The sequence below is a fragment of the Lithobates pipiens genome, unplaced genomic scaffold (genome assembly GCF_037356315.1).
Source record: "Lithobates pipiens isolate NorthernLeopardFrog02 unplaced genomic scaffold, aLitPip1_a1.2 Scaffold_16, whole genome shotgun sequence".
Classification (NCBI taxonomy): domain Eukaryota; kingdom Metazoa; phylum Chordata; class Amphibia; order Anura; family Ranidae; genus Lithobates; species Lithobates pipiens.
Window position 1 is genome coordinate 124,022,544 of NW_027507748.1, and position 14,406 is coordinate 124,036,949.

The 14,406-nt window shown below is 45.8% G+C and overlaps 1 protein-coding gene across 3 annotated transcripts in view; it reads left to right on the forward strand.

Moving 5' to 3' along the window:
• The first annotated feature begins 200 nt into the window (after positions 1–200).
• The window catches only part of RAB34 (RAB34, member RAS oncogene family), a 61,300-nt gene continuing 47,094 nt past the window's right edge, over positions 201–14,406 (forward strand). For 2 of the 3 annotated variants that reach the window (XM_077480408.1, XM_077480410.1), the window contains exon 1: positions 201–472. The gene's annotated coding sequence lies outside the window, so the exon portion shown is untranslated. Of the gene's footprint in view, positions 473–778; positions 912–14,406 lie in introns of those variants that run through there. The other variant, XM_077480409.1, reaches the window with a different exon arrangement.

The window sequence follows — 14,406 nt, forward strand, 5'->3', positions numbered from 1 at the left end:
TTGCTTAATAAACTAATAAAATAAAAAAGAAAGTGATAAAGGAAGAAAAAGGTGTGTGAGAAATAAAGGAAAAAAAGAGGAAGCTGTATTATGTGTCTGATGTGATTTGCATGGTTCATCAGTGAAGGTGATATAAAGTCAGAAGCCCCCTTTAGGATCAGAGCTGAGCAGTTCTGCTTTGTGTTGCAGTCTCCATAGAAGTCAGTGGTAGGCTGAATGTGAGAAGTAACAGGTCTATAGAGGGATGGATGAGAAGGGGGAGGGGAGAGGGCTGATCTCCATCCTTCTCACCTCCTCCATCTCTCCTCCCAGCATGGAACTTCTCAGCAGCTTCTCTGGGGTTTCTTAGTCCTTCCAAAACCCCAGCACAGACCTCAGAGAGGAGCAGAGTCATCACAGGGGAGGAATCCAGGATTAATGAGAAGCAGCTGTGTGATCCCAACCTCTGATCGCTGGGATCCCTCCTCATCAGGTAAGTCTGATCCCCATCTGCCTGCCCTCTGATCAGCCTGGCACTACAGATGGTGTCTGGATCATTCTGATCCTCCAGTCTGCAGACATGACATGTAATAAATGTAGAGTGAAGTTTCCTCTCCCTACAATATTACACAGAGCAGATCATGCACACTGCCAGTCCATGTCTCTGTTCTCCTGGATTGATTTTCAGTTGCTGTGCACACTGTCATGGAAGTGCTGTTGCTTGTGTTGCTCCAAGCTGTTGTTGCCATGCCTGTGCAGAGTAATGATGTGATGTTGCCTGTGCTCCATGTGCTCAGATCTCCTGGAATTTCCTGCTCTCATATTACTGCCACCACTCCGCACACTTCACCCCTCTGCGGCTTTGTCCTGCATTGTTCTGGGATGATCTGGCTCTCCGGCTGACATTGGGATTATACTGTTTGCTGGGTGAGGTAAGGAAGGGTTAGGAAGCTTTCTCTGCAGAGGGTGGAATAAATGGGATTTCTGTGTGTCTCTTCCCTATTTTAGGTGGAGACCCTGACTTTGTCTTTCCTTAGTGGGTTAATAAAAGATTGCTTGGAAAGCCGTTCAGGTCCATGTGTTGTGGAAGCTAACAGGACAGGCGTTCAGCGTCTTAGTTCCTCTAGGTGAACTAACTCTGTACAGCCTCCCCACTAAGGATGAGCTCCGGCGTGTTCACATACTCCATGTTAGGGATGAGCTCTGGCGTGTTCGCATACTCCACATGCAGAGCCCGCCAGGAAGTCGGCGCATTGCTGCTCTAATCGCAGGCAGGGAGACATTGCCCGATCTCTGCAGCCACGCATCGGGGCAATGTCTCACTGCCTGTGATAACGCAGCGCTGCGCCGACTTCCTGGCGGGCTCTGCATGTGGACCATGCGAACAAGCCTGAGCTCATCCTTACTCCACGTGCAGAGCCTGCCAGGAAGTTGGAGCAGCGCTGCGCTAATCACAGGCAGTGAGACATTGCCCCAATGCGTGTCTGCAGAGATCGGGCAATGTCTCACTGCCTGTGATTAGCGCAGCACTGCGCCGACTTCCTGGCGGGCTCTGCATGTGGAGTATGCAAACATGCCGGCGCTCATCCCTACTCCCCGCCCCCCGCTGTACTTACCTCCATGCAACTCTTCCAGGACAGACCAGGTCAATTCTAATGGGACAGCGGCATCACAGTGAATCGCTTTGGTCCATCCCGGAAGCACTGCATGGAGAGGAGGTGAACCACTTTAGTACACTTATACACCTTCCTGCCCTGACCAGCTTTCAGCAGCGCTGTCGCACTTTGAATGACAATTGCGCTGCCATGCTACACTGTACCAAAACTAAAATTTTTATCATTTTGTTCCCACAAATAGAGCTTTCTTTTGGTGGTGTTTGATCACATCTGGGATTTTTATTTTCTGCTAAATAAAAAAAAAAAAAAAGACAAAATTTTTTGAAAAAAATGTTTTTTTTCTTTGTTTCTGTTACAAAACTTTGTAAATAAGTAAGTTTTCTCCTTCACTGATGGGGCAGCACTGAAGGGCACTGATAAGGTGGCACTGATGGGTACACATAGGTGGCACGGGTGGTCACTGATAGGCGGCACTGATATACACTAAGGGATGGTACTGAGCAGCTTGATATCCTGGTAACGTCATATGACATATGCCAGGATATCGAAACCACTTTGCTGCTGTCATTTTGCTATATGGCGGGCAGCAAGTGGTTAAACCCGAACATATAGTAATTACACACATTCTGATTCTAATTTAAAGCGGGGTTCCACCCTAAAGTGGAACTTCCACTGATCGGAACCCTCCCCCCCTCCGGTGTCACAATTGGCACCTTTCAGGGGGGAGGGGGGTGGAGATACCTGTCAAAGACAGGTATTTACACCCACTTCCGGGCATAGACTCCCGTGGGAGTCTACGCCATTTCCTGTCCTGCCGCGCTGTCTGCTGGGACACACACGGGTCTCACGCCTCACGACTTGCGCATGCGCAGTAGGGAACCGGGAAGTGAAGCCGATTCGTTTCACTTCCTGATTCCCTCACCTAGAATGGTGGTGGCAGCAGCCGAGAGCCGAGCGATCGATTGGCCTCGGCTGCCGGCATCGCTGGAACCTGGGACAGGTGAGTGTCCATTTATTAAAACTCAGCAGCTGTAGTATTTATAGCTGCTGGCTTTTAATATTTTTTTTGTAGGTGGAATCCCTCTTTAATGCTGATAAGACACCAAGTGAGTTTAATTACTACCTTAACCAGCCAGAGAGCCTGTGTAATTAATATGTGTTAGTTTTAAAGGGATGAGGTGGCAACCCTAGATACATACAGTAGAGACCGGGGATGGTGAACTAACACTTTAAGCTTAATCTTTCATCAAGATGTAAAATCATATTTCTCAAGTCATCTTCCAGGACGGCACACCTGAGAGATGAGAGGCTCCCCCCCACAGGAAACACAATCAATCGACAGCCGTCCCAAGTCCCCACCCTTCCCCCTGATCCCCAGTTTTTGATTGTGTTTCTCCCTACACAGCGAAACTGTTTGTTTTTTTCCAAATGACCCGAAGCCTGGGGCTGGTGGTCTCCCCCTGGGAGCCGGACCACAAGCCTGGGAAGCCTCTGGGTCTGGTAGGATATTCTTGTCCTTCCTGGGGGGTTCCCCTATCTTTTCCTCAGGGCGGGCAGCAGAAATTGGAAGAGCCCCCCTGAGAGCTGAAGGACCCTGGGTACAGTGGTGTACCCAGAACTTCAGGGGCCATTATCCTGTCTCCCCCTCCTTACCTGTACAGGTGGCTGTTCAGACGGGGGTGCTGGCCATTGGTTCTTTCCAGGGGGATCTTGTCCCCGACTCCTGGGTCCCCGGTAGCTCGCGTGGGCTGCCGGAGAGGGCGTGGCAACAAGCACCCGCGTCATTTTCAAACTTCGGGAAAATGGCAGCGGCGTTCTTACCCAGGAGGGAAGGCTGAGAGTCAGTAGGAGCAGGCGCCCACATCCTCCTTTCTCTAGAGCGAGGAGGCACCAGTTTACTACGGTGGATGTCTGCCTTAACCACCTCAGATATGAAGATGGGAATGAGGAATGGAAGGCATTGCCCCCCCCCCCATGTATATAGACTGACTGACTGGTACAGTGCAGGACACAGCCTAACCTAGCACCTCCCTATGGGGACAGCAGTTGGGGGGGGGGGGAGCACTTTGGCGGCTATCCTCCTTGCGTGTGGACCATAAGGATGGAAAAGCAAGCCCGCTGGCTGTGGCAAAAAGAGGAAGACGACAACGGTGAGTACTTTACTTTCCTTTTGCCGTGGGAAATTAGCTGCAAAATCCCCAATTCCAGCCAGAGGGTTTCTGGGCATTTGAGATCTCACCTGGGGTCTGGATTCAAATAGCCCTTAAGCTTCTGCTAAAAACAGCTGCAGCCCCTCTTACATCAGAGAAGCTGTATGGTGGACAGGTGGTGCAGAGGAACGAGTGTGCCTAAACCACCTCAGATGAGAGAGGTAGGTAGGCCATTGCTCCCCCTTCCCCGTGTATATACTGACTGGTGCAGTGCAGAACTTGGGGTCGGGATACAAATAGCGCAGACGCCACTGCTAAAACCACCAGCCACAGCTCCCTCTTACAGCAGAGACACTGTGGTTATCGCAGCAGTAGGTTGCCAGCCTCTCCCTACATGCCCAGTTGTGGTACATTTAGTAGGGATGAATATAGCGTACAGAGGGGACCTGGTAGATACAAAGTTACTTACAGGCCAGGTATACCACTGAACAGGTTATTAATTGGGCAGTGGTTGGTGGATTCAGAAGCTCCCCTGGTCAGCAGGTGCACTAGGTTACCGGCCCTATTAGCCCAGCTGCTAGGAATCTGAAGTTGCTTCACAATGTTTAAAAGCTGACCTAACATTCAAGGATGGGCAGAGACCAAGCTACTGTGTGGCACAGTAGGGGTTCCCTTGTCACAGATCCTCCTTTTGGGGGTTGCCTGCTATAGTTAACTTTCATAAGCTCCAACCTCCCACTCCACCTTTACACTGTGTTTATATTATAGTGTAGGAGGTAAGAAGAAACTTTTTTATTGGTTTGGGCTACAATCCACTCAGTGGCAGATCTAAAGGCGATTCACCATAGATCGCTCCCTACATCCTTTTAATTGAGGATTTTCTGTGCAAACCTATGCAAGAGCTACATAATTGATTGTTTGAAGCCTGCAAATAGCTATTTACCTCCCAGGCTAAACTGGTAACCACCTCTTCTAGAGAGGTCTTAAATTGGTCTCTAGGGCTGGGCTCATTGAGACTTTAGTTGCTAATCAGCACCACCTGGATATGTGCTGGCTAGCGTTTGCTCAGTCTATGGAGGTAAGGTAGGACAACAACTACTACTAATAGTAGGGTGTCCAACCATTTTAGGATCTGTTCCTTCTCTGGTGGTGAAGGTTTAGTATCTACAGCCCAGGCTATGCCTATGAAATAAATTGCCTGTTGGTTATTTCATAAAGGGATAGACCATGACTCCTCATTGGCTGCACACCAGTAGACCTCAGTAGTGAAGGTTTGTGCTTGCTGGGATGTTTTTGTGGCACAGCAGAAATACACATTGAGATTTGTGACATCTCTGCTTATAAGGGCTATATTGCTGTACATCAGAAATGCACTGCACTGAAGCTTGTTTGATGTCCTTTATATACTAAAGGTACTGCTTTGTTTGGCTACAGATCAGAAAAATACAACAGTGAAGGTGGTCTGTACTTTCTGGTTTTGTGTTGCACAGCAGAAATGCACATCATTGAGTCTGGTGACATCTCTGCTCATAATGGTTATATTGCTGCACATCAGACATACACAAGATTGAGGTCTGTCTGTGGGGCTTTGTGTCCTGTTTTACTGCCTTGTTGGTTACTTATCAGAAAGGCAGCAGTGAAGTCTGATGGTCCTGATTTGAGTGGCGTTGTGCTGATTCAGACAGTGCTATTAACAGCAATGGCTGCCGAGTTTAAACATGCGATTTGACATGTTGAGTCGCATGACAAATCATTTCAATATGGATGTGCTATTTCTATTCATAGTGTTTTATTGTTGCACATCAGATTTATACAGCATTAAGGTCTGTGAGGTTTTGTGTCCTGTATTACTGCCTTATCAGAAAGGCAGCAGTGAAAATTGATGGTTCGAATTTGTTGGGCTACATAGTAGAAATACAAATTGAACCCCTGCCAGGTGTAGTACATATACTGCCTTTGGTAATCCATGTAGCACCACAAAGTGGTGTTGTGCTGATTTTAGCCATGCGATTTGACATGTTGAGTCGCAAGGCCAAATCGCTTCAATATGGATGTGCTATCTCTATTCAGAATTGTTATATTGTTGCACATCAGACATATACAAGATTGAAGGTTGTCTGTCCTTTTATGTCTTGCATATACTGCCTTATTGGCTGCATATCAGAAAGGACACAGCAGTGAAGGTTGCTTGTCTTTTTCTGATTTTGTTTTTGCTGCTCAGCTGAGACACATTGAGGATGGTGGCCTCTCTGCTCAGTATTGGCCTATTACTACACATCAGACATACACAAAGATTGAATGTTTGTGTCCTGTATGTCCTATATTTACTGCCTTATCGTTTGTATATCAGGCTAAGCAGTGTTTCTCATGGATCTACCTTTCTGCATCTTAGGGATACACAGCAGGGGTTTGTTGGCCGCAATCCTCCAGGGAGTCACAGCATTGGGGACCCCTTACTTGTTCGACCTGAAAATTGCTATTTGTTTTTTTCCCTGGGACCTGTGTAATCTTGAGGTCTGTGGATCCAGGAATCAGGGACTGCTGGTGTCGCACAGAAACAAATGGTACCCATTGGAAGCCATAGTATATGACTTCTCATGCGTCTTGCAGTCCCAAGTCGCAGGTTGGGTCGCACGGGTGTGGGAACCCTAAACTTATCTGTCCCTTCTGATTGAGGTTTTGCTACACAGCAGGAATACTCATCATGGCGTTAGTTTTATTTTGCAGCAGACCAGAAAGATTGCAGCTGTAAAGGCTGTCTGTCTTTTTCCTCAGTGTCTGCTTTTATGTTGTTGCACAGCAGAAATACTCAAGATTGAAGCTTGTTGGTGCTTTCTGTTTCAGAAAAACACAATGCTGCAGGTTGCTTGTGTCCTTTCTCAGTGTTGGTTCTATCTGAACTACACTACAGAAGTGCATGACAGAAAGGATTGTCTTGTGTTCCATATTTTTCCCTGTGGCATAGCAAAAATGCACAACATGGGAGTTGGTGTTCATATTAATCTTATAACTGTGGTGGTTTGTCAGAAATACACAACATAGAAGTTTGGGTCTTTCTGTCTTTATAGCCTTGTTTTGCTGTACATAGGTAAAGCACAACAGTAAAGGGGGTTCCTGTCCTTTCCGTATTTATATATCAGTTATGACCTAGCTAGCTGCACTAAAGAAATGCGCAGCATTTAGGGTTTGCTTGAGTCTTAATGTTTTTACGTCTTGGCAGCACATCAGAAAACCAGACTATGAGGACTGTTTGTCTACGTTGAGGTTCAGATTTGGGTCTCTTCCCATATTTGATATATTGGTTTAGCTAGTCACACTCAGGCACACAACATTGTTGTCTATGCTTGTGTCCTTTCTGTCTAAATCTATTGTGCCGTGCCCACAATCTATGATCATTTTATTTGTGATATTAATAATGCATGTATCACCTTTTTGTATTTCAGCCTTCTTTTCCATGGAGGGGCCAGGAGTTCGGGCTGCAGCTGCCACATGTCAGAAAACCTTGACCACTTGCATTCAGGGATGCCAGAACCATTTCCTAGGGTTGAAGCCCTGTAGGGTTATGGGACACTGGAGGAAGGGGATAATGAATCGCCCTGTTTAGTAAGAACTTGGAGAGTTCTGTTCAGAGGAGTATTAGGGCCTGAGGATGAAGTATAAAGATGTATACCCGATCGAATAGGTTTTGGCTCGGTGCATGGCCTTCATTTTGCCCTTTTAGCAAAACTAGACATAGCAATATGGGTAGTCTACTCCTGCTAGGGACTTTAATCTCCTGAAGAAGGCTCTCAGGCGTAAGTAAGGACATAGATTGGGCGTGCCTTAAACCCAGGGTTCAAGCTTCTGTTAATCTATTTCCCTTAAGTAGGCTTCCCTTTAGTCTTTTGCTGACATAAAGATAAAAAGGAAGCAGTTTTATTTCCCTCAACAGGATAGTGTTAAGACAGGCCCTCTTATTGATTAATGTAGTGTCCTTGTCTTACACAGGTCTCTTATTTATCTTTTTAGTGGTTCTAAGTAGCACCTACAGGCATAATAGGCCATGGTTGTTAGATGTGTGAGATAGGCAACATTGCTAACCTACAAGTTTAACATGTTTTCTGATTCCATTTTTAAGAGCCCATTTCACCTAGATACTGCATCTGAAGCGGAAAAGGCAGGAACATCTGTGGAGCAGACCTGCAGATCAGCCGCATGATCCAGCTAAGATGCCTTCATCAAGCATATGAGCGTATGGAGTGGAGGTAAAGCTCACTGCAGAGCCAAGGTTCGCCAAGAGGGTTTTGCAGTGGCCCCACCCTAAGGTAGGCCTGAGGTACTTGTTTATCCTCTCAGGTGTGCCGTCCTGGAAGATGACTTGAGAAAAGTACCAGTTACTTACCGGTAACTGTCTTTCTGGGAAATCTTCCAGGACGGCAGGCCTACTTCCCGCCCGTTGGAGGAGGGAAAATTCTAGAACACTAGAAGGTGAGTACCTATGAGGAATGATTTCCCTTGTGAACCTGGTTCAGGAGTTACTTCTCTACAAACTGGGGATCAGGGGGAAGGGTGGGGACTTGGGACGGCTGTCGATTGATTGTGTTTCCTGTGGGGGGGAGCCTCTCATCTCTCAGGTGTGCCGTCCTGGAAGATTTCCCAGAAAGACAGTTACCGGTAAGTAACTGGTACTTTTTCATTTCCACATTTAAAGTGTTACTAAACCCAGGACCCTGCATTCGCTATATCTGGTCTCCCACAGTACACAGAACATGGAAATAAAATTGTTTTAGTAAATATAAACTGCTAAATACCTTTTCACATCAGTGTCTGATTAAAGCTTGTAGGAGGAGTTTTCATTCTCCTCTGACTGTCCTATGAGGCTGCAGGGCCCCTGACCTGCAGTCTGGACAGTGCTGATTGGCGCAGTGCCGATCCCATGCGCCCTCCCTAGCAATACATGCCAAACTGAGCATGTGCAGAGTGCCTCCAAGTCTCTGTTCTATCAGGAGATGGATTGGGGGCAGTGGAAGAAGGGGAGGATTGGAGAAGTTCAGCTCAAACTGCCTTTATACACAATGCAGAGGATTAACCCCTTAGGTTCCACAGTGAGTATAACAAGCATGCTTTACTGCATATACGGACTGATTTTACTGTTGTGGGTTTAGAAACACTTTAAGCTCCACCATTGGCATTAGTGTGTCTCAAAAGTGGCGTGATTTCCAGCGTGACTTTGATGGGACTTTTGGTGCGATTTTGATCCACTTACATTCTATGGATAAACGTCACGTAAAAAAAATTGCACCAAAGTAGTTCAGGCACCTTTTCAAACTCACTGTGACTTAAAGTGGAGGGCCACCCTGAAAACAAAAAAAATATTAAAAATTAAAAAAAAATATAAAAAAAAAAAAAATGAAAATTTTTTTTTTTTTTACTTACCAGAAATGCCTGTTGCTAGGCACTTTCTCCTAATCTTCCTCTTCCTCCTCCGCGGAGATCTTCTGTCTTCTGTCTTCGTCGCGGCGTCTTCTGGGTAATGAGTCGCGCTGTGTTCTGGGAACTGTGTGTTCCAGAACACAGCGCATCCCATTCAGAAAGCGGTGCGGGACTCGCGCATGCGCAGTAGGAAACGGGCAGTGAAGCCGTAAGACTCCACTGCCTGTTTCCCTTACAAGGAATGGCAGCACCGGGACCCGAGAGCCGAGGGACGGGTCGGCCTCGGGCGGCCGACATCGCGGGCACCCTGGACAGGTGAGTGTGTTGATTAAGTCAGCAGCTGCAGTGTTTGCAGCTGCTGACTTTTTTTTTTTGTATAACCGGCCCTCCTCTTTAAAGTTGCACCGATTTGAACGGGTACCTTTGAAAAAAATGGGGTGCAATTTGTCATGCGACTTTGTCCAAAGTTGCATGGCAAATCGCACAAGTGTAAATGGAGTCTAAATTTCAGTCATATCTAGCCTAAATTATTCCGAAGACTCTTGAAGTTTGTAAACATAGTGAAGATCCCAACACATTTTCTTCCTTGAATTCTGTGCCACATATTCACTATGCTCCTGTGAGTAGGCACTGCTGTGTCACACATTTCCCAGAGCCTGCCTTCTGATCTACAGAGGTGCTGAGAGGGGGAGTTTCAGGAGGCGGAGTCAGTACAGGAATCACTGCTTGCATGTAGCAAGGTACCATGGGATATGTAGTCCTTAGAAATGGAAAGTAAACAGCAGAGGAGAAGCTGCAAAGCATAGAGGGAATCCAGGAAGTTGTGGAAAGAGATGGCCAGCAGACAGGCCTTGCTTACAAAATGAAAGGAGATTTTTCAAGTAAGCTTCTATTGGATTGTCAAACATTACTATTGTTTCATTGCTCCCAACTGTCCCTGATTTGGAGCAATGTCTCTCTGTCCCTCATTCCTCATTTATCCCTCATTTTGGTCTGATCTATATAGTTGTATATAAAATGCACTTTTTATCTATCAAAAAGTGTTTTCCAGTGCTAAACCTTTCATCTGATCTCTAAATTGCTGCATTTGTAAATTCCAAAAGCCAATATAAAGGAATCGTAGTGGTAAAAAAGCACTTGTGGGTTTAACCAATCTTGTTTTTTTTCTACAATTCTCCTTTAGGGGGCGTGGCAAGGGGTGTGCCCTATGCCTGCATACTTTTGCTGATAGGTGTCCTTTTTTCCCATCTCAAAAAGTTGGGAGGTTTGTTGTTTGTTATTACAATGATGGGATTATAAAACAAAAGTGTAACTTTTTTGTTTTTTTGGTAAACTCATTCAATGAATCCAATGTTTGCAAGCTGAGCTAACATGCACTGCATTGATGCATTCAACCAATTGCGCAGTAACCATGAGATAAAACAAAGTTCAGGAATATTCCTGGGGGGGGGGTAACCAATAACTTGACCAAATTATGGAAACTATGGATATTGGACCCACGTTTAGCCCCATTGTCACTAGCACCGGGGGATTCTGTATTGAGAGGTTAACCGAAGTTTGGGATAGTAAATGCGGTACTAGAAGGAATGGGGTAGAGGGCTACACCAGAGTAGAAAAGAATAGTAATAAAATAAATTGTAAGTTGTTGTCAGAAGTAATCTCTTCCTTTTGACAGATTGCAATATATAATTAATTATAAAGGAAACAGTATGGATTTGTCGCCCGTGTGGGTGTGTGGGGGCACATATTCCTCTTATCCCATTGTTTTGCAAATCTATGTACACTACAAACTGTATGATTGAAAATGAATGCATCTGTACCATGCTCTAAGTGTGAGGAGGAAGGGCAAGCAGTAAAAAGGAAAGTGAAACCTTCCAAGCAGCTTATAGACCTTGTGAACTTTCTTAACATAGCTCAAAGTGCTTTATTCCTCCCTTGAGGAGCCACATGGCAGCGGGCCGTTAAAGAGACCCCGTTTGGCAATATTTAATAACCTGACAGCTTATTATTCTAAATAGGAAACCTTCATTTGTTTAAAAATATTAAAGATTCCAGCTACCAGCAAAAATGAGTCCTTACATTTAAAGAGCACCTGTCGTTTTCAGATTCATCATGGCATCGCCTGTTAGCGGGCATCCACTCACCTGCTGCCACCACGTCCCTCACCTTTTTGTGTCACTGCCACATCTCCAGCCATCCCATTAAAGTGAATGGGACTGTCGGTGAGTCAACAGCAGGTCAGAGGAGGAGTCACTGCGGGACAGAGGTGACAGTTGCTCTTTAAAAATTATGATTTAAATCAAGCCTTTTTACCAGTGATTTAAATTGTGATTTAAATAGACTTGATTTAAATCAAATCCACTCTGGCAGAAAGTAAAAAAATATTGTTTTTTTTTTTTTTTTTTTTAATTGTCAGTCTTTTTTTGTTTATAGCACAAAAAATAAAAAACGCAGCAGTGATCAAATACCACTAAAAGAAAGCTCTACTTTTGGAAATAATTACATAAATCTTATATGGGTACAGCATTGCATGACCGTGCTATTGTCAGTTAAAAGAACACAGTGGCGCATTGCAAAAAATGGACTGGTCATGAGGGGGTAAATCTTCCCGAGGTTAAGTGGTTAATGTTGTCCGTGACCATGCTGAGATTTTCCCTTACTTTCTCTGACATCAGGACACGAAATGAGGGAAGCAATGTCAAAGGCAGTAAAAAAATCCTGACATAGCGTGTAACATTAAGAGCCCTTTCACACTGAGGCAATGTGGGTATCGGCGGTAAAGCAGCGGTATTTTTAGCGCCATTTTACCGTCATTTTAGCGGCGCTATTCTGCTGCTAGCGGGGTAGTTTTAACACCCGCTGGCGGGCGAAAAGGGGTTAAAATGACCTGCTGCAGCGGCACTTTGCCCATTCAGTTCAATGGGCAGGAGCGGTGTATGCACCGCTCCTTCACCGCTCTAATGATGCCGCTTGCAGGAGTTTTTTTAAAGGTCTTGCAAGCGCACCGCTCCAGTGTGAAAGCACTCGTGCTTCCACACAGGAGAGACGGGAGCGGCTTTTTACAGGCGCTATGCAGGCGCTATTTTTATCGCTGTAGCACCTGTAAAGTGCCTCAGTGTGACATGGGTCTTACTGAAATTAAAAGAATTTGGTTGCTGGCTGTGACTCCATTGAGAAGTTTGCCATGGTTTCCTGTCCCTGTGGCCCCATGTCACTGGGACAGGAATTGAGGGGAAATCTCTCCAGTTGAGACCTAGACAATAGTAATACAGGGATTCTAATCCTTCACCAGTGTATACAAAATTAAAAATACTGTTTTTTTTTTTCTGGAGATAGGTTTTTATAGAGCAGCATTGAGACCTCTCACAAAACAATAATTACCTGAACTCAAGGTCACTGGGAGTCCGCTCTGGCCTACTAGCTGGCCCTCCAATTAGCACACTGGATTCACACTTGTGCTGAAGACAGCATGTGGGATGGGGGGGGGGGGGGGGGGTGGTGCAGTAGAGATAAAGGAAATGGAGGGAGGCAGACTGGGCTGTCTTTGCATTTAATTGCCAATGTATATCCCATTTGTTACTGGAGTATAGTCACAGTTGCCCATTTGTTTCCTTTGGCCAGGACTGCCCATTTGTTTCCAGAAGGAGGCAGCAACATCCAGCTCATTGAATGTGTGTTATGGCGTTTATGCGCATACAACACTTACAAGGTAAAGTTGGCCAAAGATAAGTCGTTTTCTTTCGGTTAACCTGCTGGTTGAATGAAAGAAATTTACTCAATCCCCTCCATACACACCAACCTCCTGTCTTTTATATAGATATATAAAAGTAGACATCTTAACCACTTGCCGACCAGCCGCCGCAGTTGTACTGCGGCAGAATGGCACGGCTGGGCAAAACGACGTTATGTAAGGTCACTTCGCCATGTGGCCACTAGGGGCGTGCATGCCCGCTGCTCGCCCCCGGAGCTGATGCGAGTGCTCGGCAGTCACGATCACCACCGGGCTGCCGCGATCGTCACTGACACATGGAGACAGTTTACAACACACAGTTTCTGCCGTTTCAACCACATACTGCTGGTATTGCTGTCAAAACTAACTACCTGCTCCCCCCCCCCCCCCCCCCACAAAACAAAAAAACATAATAGTTCCAAATGGCAGAACAGGAGGGAAGGAAGAAGACCAAAACCTCCCCTTTTGGGTGAAATTCTGCTTTAAAGTGGTTGCAAAGGTAAGTAACCTTCTGCATGCAGCTTCCACTGCAGCCCCCCCCCCCCCCCCCAAACACATACCCAAACCTTCAAACTTTTTGAGATGGGAACAAGAGGTGCCTATTAGCAAAAGTATGTAGATATTGGACACACCCCCTGCCACACCCTCTTGAAGGAAAATGATACAAACTTTTTTTTTTTTTTGTTAAACCCATAAGTGCTTTTTTAACATCTGCAAATACAGCAATTTAGAAATTGGATGAAAGGTTTAGCACTGGGAGACACTTTTTGAAAGATTAAAAAGTGCTTTTTATATACAACTATAAAGATCAGACTAAAAGAGGGACAAATGAGGGGGAAAGAGGGACAGAGGGACGTTGTTCAAAATCAGGGACTGTCCCTTGAAATCAGGGATAGTTGGGAGCTATGGATTCCTGAGCCCAATCTCTATCCAGTGATGTGCACAAGAGTGGAGGCTCTCTCAGCTCTCTCCCTTCTCATTGGCTCAGACGCAGCAGCAAGCATAGGCTGCTGTCAATCAAAGCCAGTGATTGACAGCCACTCTTGGGTTGATGAGCAAAATCTGGTGCAGCTCTGCATAGAAAGCTTGTTCAATTAAGCTTTGACCAAAAAAATTTATGAAAAAGGAAGCTGTTTTCTATGCAGAACTGCACAGATTTTACCCTCTCCAGTTTAACCCCCCGGACGGTATTCCCGAGTCTGGCTCGGGGTGGAATTTTTATACCAAAAGCGGTAACCCCGAGCCAGACTCGGGACTGCATCGCTGGATCCAGGAGGATGTTTACTTACCTTCTCCCTCAGATCCAGCGCTGTCTCCCCGCTGTACGAGCGAGCTGCGTCTCGCTCGATCTATCACGGACCCGATCTCCGTTCCCTGCGAGCGTTGCGACGCACGGGGACGGAGATCGGCGCCAAATTCAAAAAGTGAAACACACAGTATACATACAGTATAATGTAATCTTACAGATTACATTGCTGTATGTAAATATTTCACATCCCCTTTGTCCCTAGTGGTCTGT